Below are 16,538 nucleotides of genomic sequence, written 5' to 3' on the forward strand. Positions count from 1 at the left end.
AAAAAAATTCAAGCACCACCAAATCAGACACACAGATAACATATTAGCACAGAAAAGTTAAAAATAATTTGTTATAACAGAATGTGAGAACTACATAATTTTTCTCCAAATGCAAATAACTTTGAATGTATTCGAATAATACTAAGTAAAAACATGACATTTTGATGTAATATGAATTGGATATGGATCAAAAGAATAAAACCACAAACTCTGCAAAAACAGCATATCCTAAACTCAAGCAAATGACGAATGTTTGAAACTTTTCAGTAAACAAAATAGAATAGTCTTAATTATAAGATTATGTTATACTATCTGGTATCACAGTTTAACCAAGATTATCAAAGCAGTTCATAAAATATCTTTCCAACGTAGTACGCTAAAAGATTAGCTTGACAGAATTCTTAAGACACACAAAGTAAATTGTTGGTTTAAAAAACAAAACAAAACAAAACAAAAAACTATTTCCAGGGTTTTTGTACACTTAGAGTATTTTCACCATCCCAGCATTTTTAATTTGTAGCTTTCAATAGTGTCATTTGCAGCAACAATTGACTTTCACACATCACAAGAGATTCTCAATGACAAAAATAACCTCTGAAAGTATTTCTGTCCTCCAGTAAGCACCTACCTTGCATGATGCCTCCTGTCACACAGCCTCTCGGTACTGAGAGAATGAAATAACAGCATGCCCCATGTCTTCATATGTGAATGTGAACTATTAAGCAACCTAGATGTTCTATACGCTTGTTGGATCATTTAGGTGAAAGCTTTTCACTAAGGTTGGAGACCAGAATGACTGACAGGACAAATAACATACAGTTTAAGTTGAGGCTATGTAGTAGGGTTGAAGACAGTGATCAAGAAGATAAAACTGACTTTCCTACTAACGTTATACACACACACACACACACACACACACACACACACACACACACGTGTACTCACACACACATATATTTGCAATAGGTCAATGTCCTCATTTCCTTTATCACCATAACAACCTGTACAAATCCATTTTCAGATAGATCTTTACATCGAAAGGGTTCAATTCTGATTGACATGCAAGCCCCCTTTCCAGTGTAATTATATGCCCACTATATTGCAGAGTGATATAAAGGGGCCTAAGTGTAAAAGAGAATCAGGACCAAATAATCTTATGCTGTATTCATATTTCTCCTGCCTCCAAAAATGAAACTCATCAAGCAAGCGTCATTTTAGAGAAGTCTCAGTTATTCAACAACAACAAACAAGCATGCAGATTGCTCAACTGCTATATTAAAAAGCAAACTGAAATCCAACTAAACCCCGTCATCTATGGTGAACATTTTTCAGGACTAAGTAAATAAATGTCACCTTGCACATTTATATCTATTTAATGGAAACACAGTAGTGTCTGAAAGGCTAATTGCTACGCACTGAAATGGGTCAGCATCCTCTGGAGAGCAAGCTGATCATTAGAGAGGGCACTGAAATAACAGTAGGCTTGTGTCAGATCTATAATAGAGGAAAATATACCACTCTGTCCTGCGGGTGCTACACCATACACTATTTTTAACACGGTCTTTTGAACTAAAACATAATACTATTGCTCAAGCAATCGGGGATAAAAATGTTCTCTCTTATTTAGAAAATCTTAAAGTTTTTGCTTGTGGCAAAGATTTAACGATGGACTCTGGAACATGGGCCAAAGTTTGAGTTAGGCCTGAACCTCACAAGTCTTGTTCAGTCAAAACCCCCACTCAAAGCACCAATGGGTGTTTTGCCTGAACAGAGCCCAAGAGACTGCACAAGAATATCTTTAGGTGCTATTTTAAATTACACTTCTGGGGATTTTGTTATTTTTAATTTTGCTTTTCTCTTCATACATACACCTCATTTTTCTAGATCTTCTCAATCTTGGGCCATCTTTTCCTCTCTCATTTTAAGCAATTGCATTTTTCTCAGACCAATTTGAGGATAGAACAAGAAGCAATGGGCTTAAATTGCAGCAAGGGAGGTTTAAGTTGGACGTTAGGCAAAACTTTCTAACTCTCAAGGTAGTCAAACACTGGAATAAATTGCCCAGGGAGGTTGTGGAATCTCCATCTCTGGAGATATTTAAGAGTAGGTTAGATAAATGTCTATCAGGGATGGTAGACAGTATTTGGTCCTTCCATGAGGGCAGCGGACTGGTCTCAATGATCTCTCGAGGTCCCTTCCAGTCCTAGTATTCTATGATTCTATGAATTTCCTGTCCTTATAAGATGGCTACTTTTCTCCTTCAAACATGTTTTCTATTTCTATCTCCTCTCCTTTATATTTAATTCTTTGTTTTCTGTATCTCTTTTTCAAATTTCCACATCCAATTTCCTTTTCTCCCTTCTCTACACTTCTGTATTTCTTAATCCCCAAGGGTATGTCTACACTACCCCGCTAGTTCGAACTAGCGGGGTAATGTAGGCATACCGCACTTGCAAATGAAGCCCGGGATTTGAATTTCCCGGGCTTCATTTGCATAAGCAGGGAGCTGCCATTTTTAAAACCCCGCTGGTTCGAACCCCGTGCAGCGCGGCTACACGGGGCTCGAACTAGGTAGTTCGGACTAGGATTCCTATTCCGAACTACCGGTACACCTCGTTCCGTAGTTCCGTGTACCGGTAGTTCGGAAGCCTAGTCCGAACTACCTAGTTCGAGTCCCGTGTAGCCGCGCTGCACGGGGTTCGAACCAGCGGGGTTTTAAAAATGGCGGCTCCCCGCTTATGCAAATGAAGCCCGGGAAATTCAAATCCCAGGCTTCATTTGCAAGTGCGGTATGCCTACATTATCCCCCTAGTTCGAACTAGGAGGGTAGTGTAGACATACCCTTAGTCTAGTGATTTTCACACTCTGGGGGTACGTCTAGACTACATGCCTCTGTCGCCAGAGGCATGTAGATTAGGCTACCAGACACAGGAAAATGAAGCGGCGATTTAAATAATCGCCGCTTCATTTAAATTTACATGGCTGCCGCGCTGAGCCGGCAAACAGCTGATTAGCTGTTTGTCGGCTCAGCGCGATAGTCTGGACGTGCGGGTGTTGACATCAAAGGTATTTGTCGACCACCCAGGTATACCTCATCCCAGGAGGCATACCTGGGTGGACGACAAATACCTTTGATGTCGATACCCGCACGTCCAGACTATCGCGCTGAGCCGACAAACAGCTGATCAGCTGTTTGCGGCTCAGTGCGGCAGCCATGTAAATTTAAATGAAGCGGCGATTATTTAAATCGCTGCTTCATTTTCCTATGTCTGGTAGCCTAATCTACATGCCTCTGGCGACAGAGGCATGTAGTCTAGACATACCCTGGGTCACAGCTTGTAAGGTGACCCACTGGCTGGCCACAGGATGGTTTGTTTACCTGGGCTGGGCCACCACTTCCTGCAGCTCTCATTGGCTGGGATCGGTGTACTGTGACCACTGGGAGCGACAATGCCAGTGGATACTCAGGTAAACAAAACACCTTGCGGCCAGCTAGTGGCTCACCTTTTCAAACTGTGACCCAAAGTTTGAAAATCCCTGCCCTAGTCAATCTCCCCTCCTCTCCCGGTAGCTGTATCTACCTATCAGAGAGATTCAAAATCTTCCACATATGAGATAATGGGAAAGGAGATGAATCCTTTTGAGTTTGGCACATCTTTTCCTTCAGTACAGTCAGAGAATAAAGCTTATTCCTGTAAAAAGGATCAGTATGAGGCATTCCAACACAATTTAATCCCCCGAGACAAGCCTTTATGACATTGAAAGATAAGGGGGCTGCAGTTAGAGCAACTATGCAGATCAACCTTGCCTCTTCTTCAGATTGGGCGCGCGTGGGGGGTGGGAAGAGAAAGAATACCATTCTGAACATGCTAGGATGGAAGGTGCATGAGAACTGGCAGGAGTGCCTATGGATAGATTAAAGACAACAGGGATGAGTGTCACTGGATCCATGACTATAGCCAAAAACTCCTTCATAATAGGATTCAGAACTAGAAGTTGAACTTCTCTAAACTGGGACTTCCTGGCCCAGCAACATGCATGGTCTGGCAGCTGGGAGTCCTGCCAGGCCAGCAGCAGCAGGGCTGACAGCCCTGCCGAAGCCCGGAGCCCTGCTGGGCCAGTGGAAGAGGGGCTTATGTGGGAGGCTGATGGCTGGGACCCATGCTGGGCAGGCGGCAGCAGGGTTGGTGGCTGGGACGGAAGCTTGGGAGTGGAGGGCCAGCAGCCAACAAGGGAAGACAGCAGCAACTTTGACCTCATCTGGTGCAGTAAACTTCCTGTCTCGGGACAGGTCAGGTCCCAATGGAGTTCTAACCTGTACTACCACCAAGGCTACTGAGGGGCTGTTTGTCATGTTTGTTTTTAGTGTCTGAGTCCCTACACAATACATTGTGTAAAGCCTGATTACTTGGCTTTACATGGCACTCATTAATTACACCCAAATGTAGCTTTTAGGCACTCTGTGCCTACATTGTTTGCAAGCAGGATTTGCACGTGCACTGTACTGTACGCATTCGTTAAGGGATGCAAATCACAAAACACGGGTCTGCAGCAATGGTTCAGTTTGGCTTATAACAATATAAACCTGAAGAAACACCGAGAAAAAAGAAAGTCTTCTATTTTGCCACTGCAATTTTGAGGCTATAATTCCCCCACCCCCACTTCTGACCCTTTAAACTGTCCTGAACAGTCCTTTTTGTTATGTAGCTCAGTTTCTGAATCAAAGTGAATAGAGGCAGGAAGAAAAGAGAAGGAAGAAAGAAAGAAGTCAGGAAGCTCCATTGATTCATTGATCTTCCTTGTTGAGGCCCCCTTTGTATTACTAAATAACTTGCAGGCATTAGTATTGAATACAAGGTTATATCAGAACGTATCCTTATTGTCAGTATATTTGTAATGCTCATACTGTGCTAAGCCAGGCATTAATGATTTATGAGGTCTCAGGATCAGTTGCAAAACAAATTTTTTCACCAGGTAATAATGCCTGCCGATGAATTGTACACTGCAGTCCTGGCAGTGAAAAATGATCTGAGCTTTCCCTTGCTTCTCTCTTTTGCAGTTCCTATTTTCATCTTTTCCTCCTAAAGATGGGATTCCCTAAAAGAATCATAAAGCGGCCCAGCAGGATATTTATTATTATTCATTTATTCTTTTGGTTCCTTTGCTCTTAAAGAAGGAGTCTTACTTTCTCTCTGCCTTTCTTCCTTCCTTCCTTTCTAAAGTAAAGGGACACACTTATACACACAGTGCAATTATAGCTAGTGTAATAGAGGAAAGGAAAGGGAATGTTTACACTGCAGTAGGGAGTTGCAACTGCAGCATGTGTATATAACAGCATACCCATGGTGTTGCAAGCAGCGGCTAAGGCTATCTGCCCAAATCTTCTTTGATAAGATAACGAGCCTTGTGGATAAGGGAGAAGCGGTGGATGTCATATACCTAGACTTTAGTAAGGCATTTGATACGGTCTCGCATGATATTCTTATTGATAAACTAGGCAAATATAACTTAGATAGGGCCACAATAAGGTGGGTGCATAATTGGCTGGATAACCGTAGTCAGAGAGTTGTTGTTAACGGTTCTAAATCCTGCTGGAAAGGGATAACAAGTGGAGTTCCTCAAGGGTCTGTTTTGGGACCCGTACTGTTCAATATCTTCATCAATGATGTAGATATTGGGATAGAGAGTACGCTTATTAAGTTTGCAGATGATACCAAACTGGGTGGGGTTGCGACTTCTTTGGAGGATAGGGACATAATTCAAAATGACCTTAGCAAGTTAGAGAAATGGTCAGAGGTAAACAGGATGAGGTTTAATAAAGAGAAATGCAAAGTGCTCCACTTAGGAAGGAACAATCAGTTCCATACATACAAGATGGGAAGCGACTGTCTAGGAAGGAGCATGGCGGAAAGGGATCTAGGGGTCATAGTGGACCACAAGTTGAATATGAGCCAACAGTGTGATGCTGTTGCAAAAAAAGCAAATATGATTCTAGGTTGTATCAACAGGTGTGTTGTAAGCAAAACTCGTGAAGTCATTCTGCCGCTCTACTCTGCACTAGTTAGGCCTCAGCTGGAGTACTGTGTCCAGTTCTGGGCGCCACATTTCAAGAAAGATGTGGAGAAATTGGAAAGGGTACAGAGAAGAGCGACAAGAATGATTAAAGGTTTAGAGAACATGACCTATGAAGCCAGGCTTCATGAACTGGGCTTGTTTAGTTTGGAAAAAAGAAGATTAAGGGGGGACATGATAGCTGTTTTCAAATATCTAAAAGGGTGTCACAAGGAGGAAGGAGAAAATTTGTTCCTCTTGGTTTCTGAGGACAGGACAAGGAGTAATGGGCTTAAAGTGCAGCAGGGGAGGTTTAGATTGGACATTAGGAAAAAATTCCTAACTGTCAGGGTGGTCAAATATTGGAATAAATTGCCAAGGGAGGTGGTGGAATTTCCCTCTCTGGAGATATTTAAGAACAGGTTGGATAGACATCTGTCAGGGATGGTGTAGACGGAGCTTGGTCCTGCCTTGAGGGCGGGGGGCTGGACTCGATGACCTCTTGAGGTCCCTTCCAGTCCTATTATTCTATGATTCTATGATTCTATGAAATACATAGCCAGGACTGTATTTGGTTGGCTAACCCATGCTGCCATGGTGGTGACACACTATTTTTAGTGAGCGAGCTGGATCAAAGCTGGCTTGGGTATGTCTATACGTGCAGTTAGATCTCCCAATTACAGTTGAGACATACCCAAAGACCATAAAACTAGCATGGTGGGTCTGAGTGTTTTCTCTCCTCAGTGATTCCATAGCCGATATTTTCCATTCACAAGTCCAATGATTTGTTCCTATGTGCCCACTCCTTATGAGACCTAAGAAATTAAGCTGGGTCATTTCTGTCACTTACATTATTATTAATGCTAAAGATCCTGTAATCAGAACATGGCTTAAAACTGACAATGCAGGATAAAGAATAGACTCCAGCTTGATCTCCCATTGCCACTAGGCTAAGGGCAGTAAAAACAAAAAAAGGAATACATGAAATTTGGCCTAAATGGCCAAAGGTATTCAGGTAGGCTGGGTGAAAGCCAGAATTTGCATGCAGGACATCCTGGTTTCCATCTTCTCTTTGCGCAATCCATCTCAAGCAGATTTGACACTTTCTACTTTGGGGCTACCATTTTAATTGTTTTATCTGCCTTCACAAGGCATCATGTGTTACGGTACTTTATACCTGTTATAAAATGGCTGAGTTACAATTGATTGATATGTACTTTACTTATACCTACCTCATGGTGTAAGGAAAACCCTTCAGTCCTGCTCCTGTGGAAATGAGTGGAAGTTCTGCTACTGACTAAATTGGGAACAGAACAGGGGCTAATTCATTAAGAAATTGAGCTTTGAGCTCCTCATCAGAGTCGCCACATTTCTAATGGGACAAATGGGATGGAGGGGTTTGGGGTGTGGGAGGGGCTCAGGGTTGGGACATGGGGTTGGGGTGTGGGAGAGTGTGTCGACTAGGAGAGGGGGAACAGGGAGGCTCAGCATACTGCCTGCACCCTCAAGTACCATCCACACAGCTCCCATTGGTTGCGGTTTCCAGCCAACTGAAACAGTGGACCCACTATTTGGGGAGAGGGTAGCTCACAGAGACTCCCTGGCCTTTTACATGCTTAGGAGCCACAGGGATTTGTTGGCAGCTTCCCAAGAGCTGAGCAGATTCAGGGCTTGTAGGGAGCCTGCTTTAGCCCCACAGTGCCGCTGAGCAGACTTTCAATAGCCCAGGAAGTGGTGCTGACCGGAGCTGCAGGGTCTCTTTTTGAACAGCCATAGAAAACTAGATGGCAGGCCACCCTAGTTCATAGGTGTTGTGTGAGTGGAGAGTTATTTATCCAGCTGTAATTTCTATTGGATACCCCACTGGTTAATTGTAAGAAATCACCTCACTCAGTTATAAAAAAATGTAGACGATTGTGGTTTGTACAGTTGGGCAAGCTTTTCTCTGTGTGACTGCTGTTAATACTCTGTATGCTGTTTTTGTTTTTTATTCCATCTGAACCGGTCAACACTTGACTGAGGCTGACATGTAGGCCTTTGATTACGCTATCAATTGCACAGATGGGTGCTTCTGGTTCAGAGCTTTCAAAACTACAAAAACGTTCAGTTATTGTCTTGCACTACATAAGGTCATAAAAAAAAGGTCTAAAAGCTATCCTCTAGTCTTCTGTTGCAGGAAATTAGGATAAAGCTGAATCCATCCCAAATCACACAGAAATAAATATTTTAGCCATCCCATAAGCATCTATTGATATTCAGACCTAGATTTCTGTTTTAAACTAGGCAATTTTGAGTTTCTATGCTTGGATTTGTATGTTTCTGTTACTGGAGAATGTAGTGGTTTGACTGGAAACCAAATTATAACGCTACATGAAATAGCGGCATGTTGCATGCCATTGGAAACTTGCCAGAATCCTGGGGGCTATGTCAGATTTGTCTAATGTGGAACAAATTTCTCCTGGCCTCACAAGGAGTAACATCAGAAGGCTACAGATCTTGGCATATGATGTTCCATCTTCATCTGAGAATCTTGATGGTCCTTTGCATGTTGTAACCATTAGGCTCACTGCCTGTCCTTCCATTGATCACAGGTTGCACTGGAGAACAACACAGACCATGTTTTCTCTTCTTTTTCCCATTCTTCTTGCCACCTCCGATATAGAGTAAAACCACTTAGTTTCCCAAATTAATCAAGGTTTTTCTTAGAGAAACCGGGAATCCCCAGCACTCACAAATTCTCAGGCATCTATATAGTGTCTACTCTATTAATTTTACCCTATCAAGAATTTTACTTTGAAAATGTCTGAGTTAAGATAGCTGAACTTTGGCTTCTTTTGTGGGCTCTGAGTATAAAACAAACTCCTTTTTTATGATATATTAAAGCATACATTATGGCAGCTCTGATTTCTCCAATAATGCATTTTAAATGGATATTCTGCAGTCACATACTTAGCTCTTTTTCATCTCTGGATGTAAAAAGAAAAGGTGCTAAAATAATACACTAGAATTATCTCCTGACATTGGACTGGAAAATGTCACCCGCACAATGTGTGAAGAGGTTTCTGTCCTCAGAGTACATCCTAATGTCAGCTAAGATGATGACACTGAACTGCAAATTGGTGGGGGAAATGATGCTCTAGCATTCCAGAGTTTTGAGTAACTTGAAGAAGATTAATTACGGACCCAGCCCAGCTCTTCTGCCTCTTTATGTAAATAGTAGTTCCACAAACCTCAGTGTCCATTACTCACTCAGCAAAGACAAGCAGGATTTGGCCATATATGAATAATGGAAACACTATTTAGTACCACAAGGCATCTCATCATCACTGATACACCTCATAAAAATGGAAAAAAATGAAACAAAACAAAACCAAACACAAACTAGAAGATGTAGTGCCTTTGAAGGGAATGATCTTCTGTTCAAAAATTTAAAAATGATCTAACACTCTTCAGTAGCTACATTATTGCTTTCTTTCTGAGGATACATATGTAAAGTTGTCCACAATACTAAACCGATAGAAAATCCAGTCAGTGAGTCCTTGAGTTTTGGTTCCCTGGTACCTCCTGCCTCTGCGGGGGCCTTACACCTGAATGATCACAAGAATGACAATGAACATGTTTCAGGTGCAGGCTAAGGGTCAGTTTTAATTGTACAAAGCACACAAATAATTACTTAGAATGCAGACTCATGCCAAGATCTCAGGAAAATGGAGGGAAACCGTCTCCTGGCCTCTTGCAAAGTCTCTTGTTTTGTTCCCCTCTCCTTCTACTGTCTTCTTGAAGGCAACACGGAGCAATGGACCCTTTCCGTACCCTGACTCCTAAGCAAAGAGCCATTATCTAAGGAGATATTTTTGTCTGTGGAATCTTCTCCACCTGTCAGGTTAGGAATAACCAATCCCCATGTCAGATCACCGTGGAATGTACAGAGTGATCGGCACAGTCATAGACAAGTGTGCAGTGTTAAAGTATCACCATGGAATAGAACAGGGCTGGGCAAGATGCAGCCTGGGAGCTGGAGCCGGCCCACCTAACACTTTGATCTGGCCCACGGACTGCATCTGGGCACTTAATTTCTGGGTGGTGGCTTAGGCAGCAGAATCTATTTAAATGGCTCATGGCTCCCAGTCATAGTGCTACCCCAGAAGGGGCCAGCGCCACGAGCCTTTTAAATAGCCACACAATAGCCCGGGTGCCTGCCAGGCAATGCAGTAGCAAGGGGCTGGGAACTGTGAGTCCTTTGCTTTGTTTTTACTTCAACGCCATTGGCCCCAGACAACTCTGTGGGGAGGCTAGTCCTCAGCCCTGCCCCTTCCGCCCAACCCCACCCCTTCCTGGGATTGGAGGTGGCCCCTGACCAGTACCAAAATTCATTAAGTGCCCCTCGTATAAAAATTATTTTCCACCCCTGGAATAGAAAATGGCCTTCGCAGCTGCAAAGCCAGGGAAGCCTTGGTACTTCAGATTGATAAGTTTAGTTGTATGCCTGGGAATAATTAAAAAAGGGATAGAGAATAAGACAGAAAATATCTTATTGCCTCTGTATAAAACTATACTATGCCCACATATTGAATACTGCGTACAGATGTGGTCGCCTCATCTCAAAAAAGACACATTGGCAGTGGAAAAGGTTCAGAAAAGAGCAACAAAAATGATCAGGGGTTTGGAACAGGTCCCATGTGAAGAGAGATTAAAAAGACTGGGACTTTTCCACTTAGAAAAGAGGAAACTAGGGGGGATCCAATAGAGGTCTATAAAATCATCACTGGTGTGGAAAAAGTGAATAAGGAAAAGTTATTTACTTGTTCCCATAACATAATAACTAGGGGTCACCAAATGAAATTAATAGGTAGCAGGTTTAAAGCAAACAAAAGGAAGTTTTTCTTCACACAGTGCACAGTCAACTTGTGGAACTCCTTGCCAGAGGATGTTGTAAAGACTAAGACTTTAACAGAGTTAAAAAAAATAACTAGATAAATATACGGAGGTTAGGTCCATCAATGGCTATTAGCCAGGATGGGTAGGAATGGTGTCCCTGGGTTTGTCTAGACTACATTCCTCCGTTGACAGAGGCATGTAGATTAGCCAGATCGGCAGAGGGAAATGAAGCCACGATTAAAATAATCGCGGCTTCATTTAAATTTAAATGGCTGCCCCGCTCTGCCGATCAGCTGTTTGTCGGCAGATCGGGGCAGTCTGGACGCGCCGCGCCGACAAAGAAGCCTTTCTTGATCGGCACAGGTATGCCTCGTGAAACCAGGTTTACCTGTGCCGATCAAGAAAGGCTTCTTTGTCGGCGCGTCGCGTCCAGACTGCCCCGATCTGCCGACAAACAGCTAATCGCGGCTTCATTTCCCTCTGCCGATCTGGCTAATCTACATGCCTCCGTCGACGGAGGCATGTAGTCTAGACACACCCCCAGTTTGTCAGGGGCTGGAAATGTATGACAGGAAAGGGATCATTTGAGGATTATCTGTTCTGTTCACTCCCTCTGGGGCATCTGGTATTGGCCACTGTCAGAAAAAAGGATCCTGGGCTAGATGGACCTTTGGTCTGACCCATTATGGCCATTCTTATGTTATTATATTCCTAGGCATATATGTAAAATAGAGATCTGAACGAGTAGTTGCCTAATCGACTAACCAATAAGCCTAGGCTTATTAGTTAATCTAGTTCAGTGTTTCTCAATCTTTTTCAATAAAGTACCCCCCCTTTTTTTAAATTGTAAGTACCCCCAGTACCTACAGTTTTCAGACACACAATATTTTTTTCTATCATTGCAACACATTTGTTTAAACAACTTAGGGTATGTCTACACTACAAAGTTAGTTCGAACTAACGGACGTTATTTCGAACTAACTTTCATAGGCGCTACAGTAGCGCTCCGTTAGTTCGAATTTAATTCGAACTAACGGAGCGCTTAGTTCGAACTAGGAAAACCTCATTTTACGAGGATTAAGCCTAGTTCGAACTAGCTAGTTTGAATTAAGGGGTGTGTAGCCCCTTAATTCGAACTAGTGGGAGGCTAGCCCTCCCCAGGTTTCCCTGGCGGCCACTCTGGCCAACACCAGGGAAACTCTTCTGCCCCCGTCCCAGCCCCGGCCCCCTTAAAGGGGCACGGGCTGGCTACGGTGCCCGTGCCAGGTGCAAGCCTGCCAGCACCCAGCCAGCAGACCCTGCACCTGGCATGGATCGAGCCACCCTTCCGATGCCCCCCAGCCCTCCTCCTCTTCCCGGGACCAGGCTGGCGGCTCCCAGGAGCTTGCCCGGGACGGCAAGAGGCAGACACCCGCCTGGGCTAGTGCGGACATCGTGGACCTTGTCCACGATCTCCGTACTAGGCACAGGAAAGTGGCCGGCTAGGGCAGGAGAGCTGCCAGCCTGGCCATCCAGGAGCAGGTGTGCAAGAGAATCAAGGGGGTCCAGTGAGACCCCCGACCCTGAGCCCTGAGCTTACAATGGCCATCCTGGGTCAGACCAAAGGTCCATCTAGCCCAGTAGCCTGTCTGCCAACAGCGGCCAACCCTAGGGACCCTGGAGGGGATGGACCGAAGACAGTGACCAAGCCATTTGTCTCGTACCATCCCTCTCCAGCCTTCCACAAACCTTGGGCAGGGACACCACTCCTACCCCATGGCTAATACCACTCCATGGACCCAGCCTCCATGACTTGATCTCACTTCCCTTTAAACTCTGTTCTAGTTCTAGCCTTCACAGCCTCCTGCAGCAAGGAGTTCCACAGGTTGACTCTTTGCTTTGTGAAGAACAACTTTCTGTTACTAGTTTGAAGCCTGCTACCCATTCCTTTCCTTTGGTGTCCTCCTTTATGGGAACTAATGAAGAACTTTTCTGTATGCACCCTCTCCACCCCACTCATGCTTTTAGAGACCTCTATCCTGTCCCCACTCCGTCTCCTCTTTTCTAAGCTGAAAAGTCCCAGTCTCTTTAGCCTCTCTTCATATGGGACCTGTTCCCATCCCCTGATCATTTTAGTTGCCCTCCCCTCTCCCACCCTCTCTCTTCCCCTCTCCCACCTCCTTTTCCCAGTCTCCCCCAGTTTTGTTCAATAAAGACAGATTCAATTTTTGAACACAATTGTCCTTTATTTTGTACATCAAGAAGAGGGGCTAGGGAAGGGTAAGTGGAAGGAGGTGAGGGAGGAATGGGGCACGAGCCCCCGATGGGGAGGACTGGGCTGGCTCTGCGGGCTTCTGGGGGTGGAAGCTCTCCTGCAGCCCCCCAATTGCCCCCTCTCCCCAGATGGCAGCCTGCGGTAAGTGCAGCCGGGCTGATGGCCGAGTGCTGTGATATGCCCAGTGTGGGTAGTCCGGGCACTCCAAGCCAGGACTGCTTTGCAAGCGGGGCACCCCTGAGAACTGTCTGTCCAGGGTGGGGGTCGGGACCCTTTAAGCACAGCCCTCGGCTAGTCTGGGAAAGCATCTCCACGCTCTAAGTTCTCCTCTGATGCCCTGCCGGCACTGCTTCCGGCCATCCTTAAGCCCGGTTCAGGGTCCACTTAATGTGGACATGCTAGTTCGAATTAGCAAAACGCTAATTCGAACTAGGTTTTTTAGTCTGGATCCGTTAGTTCGAATTAGCTTAGTTCAAATTAACTAATTCGAACTAAGTTAGTTCGAATTAACGTTGTAGTGTAGACATACCCTGCATCGTAGTGGGGTGAGCGATGAAATTTTTGGGTGTAAAAAGTACAAATATAATAAAGCACTGTAAAACTTAAAGCAAAAATTCATTTTTCTCCAAATTTCAGTTGTGTTGACGTACCGCCAAGACTTCTCTCGAGTACCCCTAAGGGTGCTCGTGTCATTGGTTGAGAAACACTGATCTAGTTGACTACTTGCATTTCCTCCTCCCTCCCCCTCGGCCTCCGTATAAGAGGCAACAATGGGGAGGAAGCAGGAGCTGGTGATATTGGGGAGCTGGCTTAAGAGCTGGTTCCCTCCAGCACCAGTGCTGCAGAGCCCTCTGTCGCCTACCCTGTGCTGCTGCCTCTATGAGGGAGGGAAGAAGGAGCAGGGGAGGCTGCCACTAAGCAGCCTCTGCCAATGGCAAGCCTAGACCCACTGCGGGCAGAGGCTGCTGCTGGAACACCCTCTGTCCTCAGACAGCCTGGGCCATCGTGGACAAAGGTTGCTTCATGGCAGCCTCCCCTGCTCCCTACCTCCAAGCAGCCTCTGTCCATGCTGTTGCCTTGTATCAGAGACAGCAGTGTGCGGCGGCAGGCAGCCAGTCTATGAGGGAAGCTTGTTTTTAAACTGGCTCCCCTCGAGGACTGTTTCCCGCCTTGCACTCTGTGCTGCTGCCTCTGATAGAGAGGTGGTAGTGTGGGGATAGCAGGGCGCCCCCCGGGAATGGGGCCAGACCGCACTGGCTGTCCATCTTGCCCTAGGGGACTATAGAATAGTCAACTAACTGCTAGGAATTCAAGCAGTTACACGAACAGTCCCGTGTTTTACCCTTTTGCCCTACCAATTGATTGTTCATCTTCTTAGACAGTAAACTCTTTGGAATAGAAATTGTATCTTTCAGTGCAGTGTCTTGTACGTTTGGGATTCTGCCTCAGTCTTAAGACTACATTGAAACTAATACTTAGCTATGAAGCACTTAAGGTTGCTATACACATATGAGAGACAAAAGGGGCAACTGCTGTGGGGCCCAGCCATTCAAAAAAGCCCGAGGCTCCTGGCCCTTTAAACCACTTCCAGAGTCCTGCGTGGTAAACTCTGGGTGGTGTGAAGGGCTGGCGCAGCGCGCTCTGTGTGGTATTAAGGGCTGGCTACCCCCAGCCCTGCCTCCTCTGCCTGAGGCCATGCCCCTTCCTGGAGTGCGAAGGTGGCTCCCCCACCTTGCCCAGGGGCCCAGCAATTCTGTTGGCCCTTCTGCTCATAAATGCAAGAGCTACAGAGAGCTTGCCTGTACTGTATTCATGTCACTATCAGGACAGGAAAGAGACGTTAGTCAAGAAAAAGCTACAAAAAGCGCAACCCAAAGAATTTTTGGCCCCAAGAGTAGAGATTACGTCTCAGGACTGTATTTAAAAATAATCGGCGAGGCATTTTCGCTACACTGACCAGCCCTGTCCACAAACGAGCACATTACTGCATACCGTGGTGCGTTTTGAACAGTCATCTGAGAAGTTCAATTATAAAGCAAAAACGATCAGTCAGGTGTGTAATGATGACGGGTACATTAGTGACCTGCTTCACTTGAGGGGCTGCATGGGAAAACAAGATGAATTCCCATTGCTGAGATGCACGGCTATTTCTAAAGGCAATTCACGGAACAGATAGCCAGCTACGTGGCCTGTCAGGATATTGCATGGGGTCTCACATTATGTTAGCATCATTTGACAACCCTTCTTCAACCCCCAGCCAAACATACATGAACACCCAAAAGAGTGAAAAGAATGGGGCATGCTATACTGAATTGGTCTCTTCCGTTGGCAATGGTGTTAATGTCACTACTAATTTAGTTGTGAAGATAAGCTTCACATTAGGGATGTAACAAGACTACATACCGGTTTGTGTTTCTCTTGTGGGATTAACCAGAAGAGAGAGAGAATGAGAAATTGAAAGATATTATTGAAAACCAAAAGAAAACAAACACCCCACAAAAACACAAACAAAACAAAACCAAAATGAATATTTTTTTTTGCTCCAATGTGAAATTCCTCTTTAAACAGGGTTAAATTCCTTAATGTTCATTATTCCATTCAATACACAGTCTTTTAAAATTGGTCTCAGATGAACAGTGGTCACACCTTAAAAGCAAAAATAAAGGACTTCAGTAGAAATCGTGACCCCACTGAAGTCAATGGAAAAACTCCTATTAACTTCAATGGGAGCAAGCTTTCACCCTTAATCTTTTTCTTTTGTGTGGCTGTAGGAAGACTAAAATTTAAAAAGTAGATAGCGAATACGGCTGTTCTCACAAATTCACATGTGCCTAGACATATTTATATGGCATACAAACTACCTTAAGATGAATGCCAGCATCTTTTCTATTCCTATCTCGACTTTCTAGACCCTATAGAAACTCCCTGCAGTATCCATATCTAATGTAATACAAAAGTGCTTCAATTTGATGCCTGTGATTTTCACCCTGTGGTAGCACATTGCCACTTTTTTATAGCCACCTGTCTTGCTACTTTACAAAACCTCTTATGATTCGTGAAACATCCTACTTTCTGCAGGCTAAATGTTATTTAAAAGTGAATTCTATAACAGCTTTCAAGGTATCTTAAAGTGTTTTACATAGTAATGAGTTAGTTACTAGTCACTGCAATACTGCACAGGCAAATTCAGCTGCACACAGCTGAAGTTCATGAGTATAGGAATGGACAATATAATTTTTATTTTTAAATAGAAGAAGCTCAGTGGACAGAAAACCTGAAGTCAATTTTTTTCCCACAAAGTGCAAGAGAACTTCAGCTTCCACATAAGCAACCAAAAAGTTGGGCAACAGAGATC

The 16,538-nt window shown here is 44.4% G+C and overlaps 1 protein-coding gene across 3 annotated transcripts in view; it reads right to left on the bottom strand.

Annotated features, from left to right (window-relative positions):
• Positions 1-16,538, bottom strand: part of KLHL29 (kelch like family member 29) — a 581,254-nt gene that overhangs the window by 100,567 nt on the left and 464,149 nt on the right. The gene's annotated exons all lie outside the window — the stretch shown is intronic.

The sequence above is a fragment of the Pelodiscus sinensis genome, chromosome 3 (assembly GCF_052426305.1).
Source record: "Pelodiscus sinensis isolate ZL-2025 chromosome 3, ASM5242630v1, whole genome shotgun sequence".
Lineage (NCBI taxonomy): Eukaryota > Metazoa > Chordata > Testudines > Trionychidae > Pelodiscus > Pelodiscus sinensis.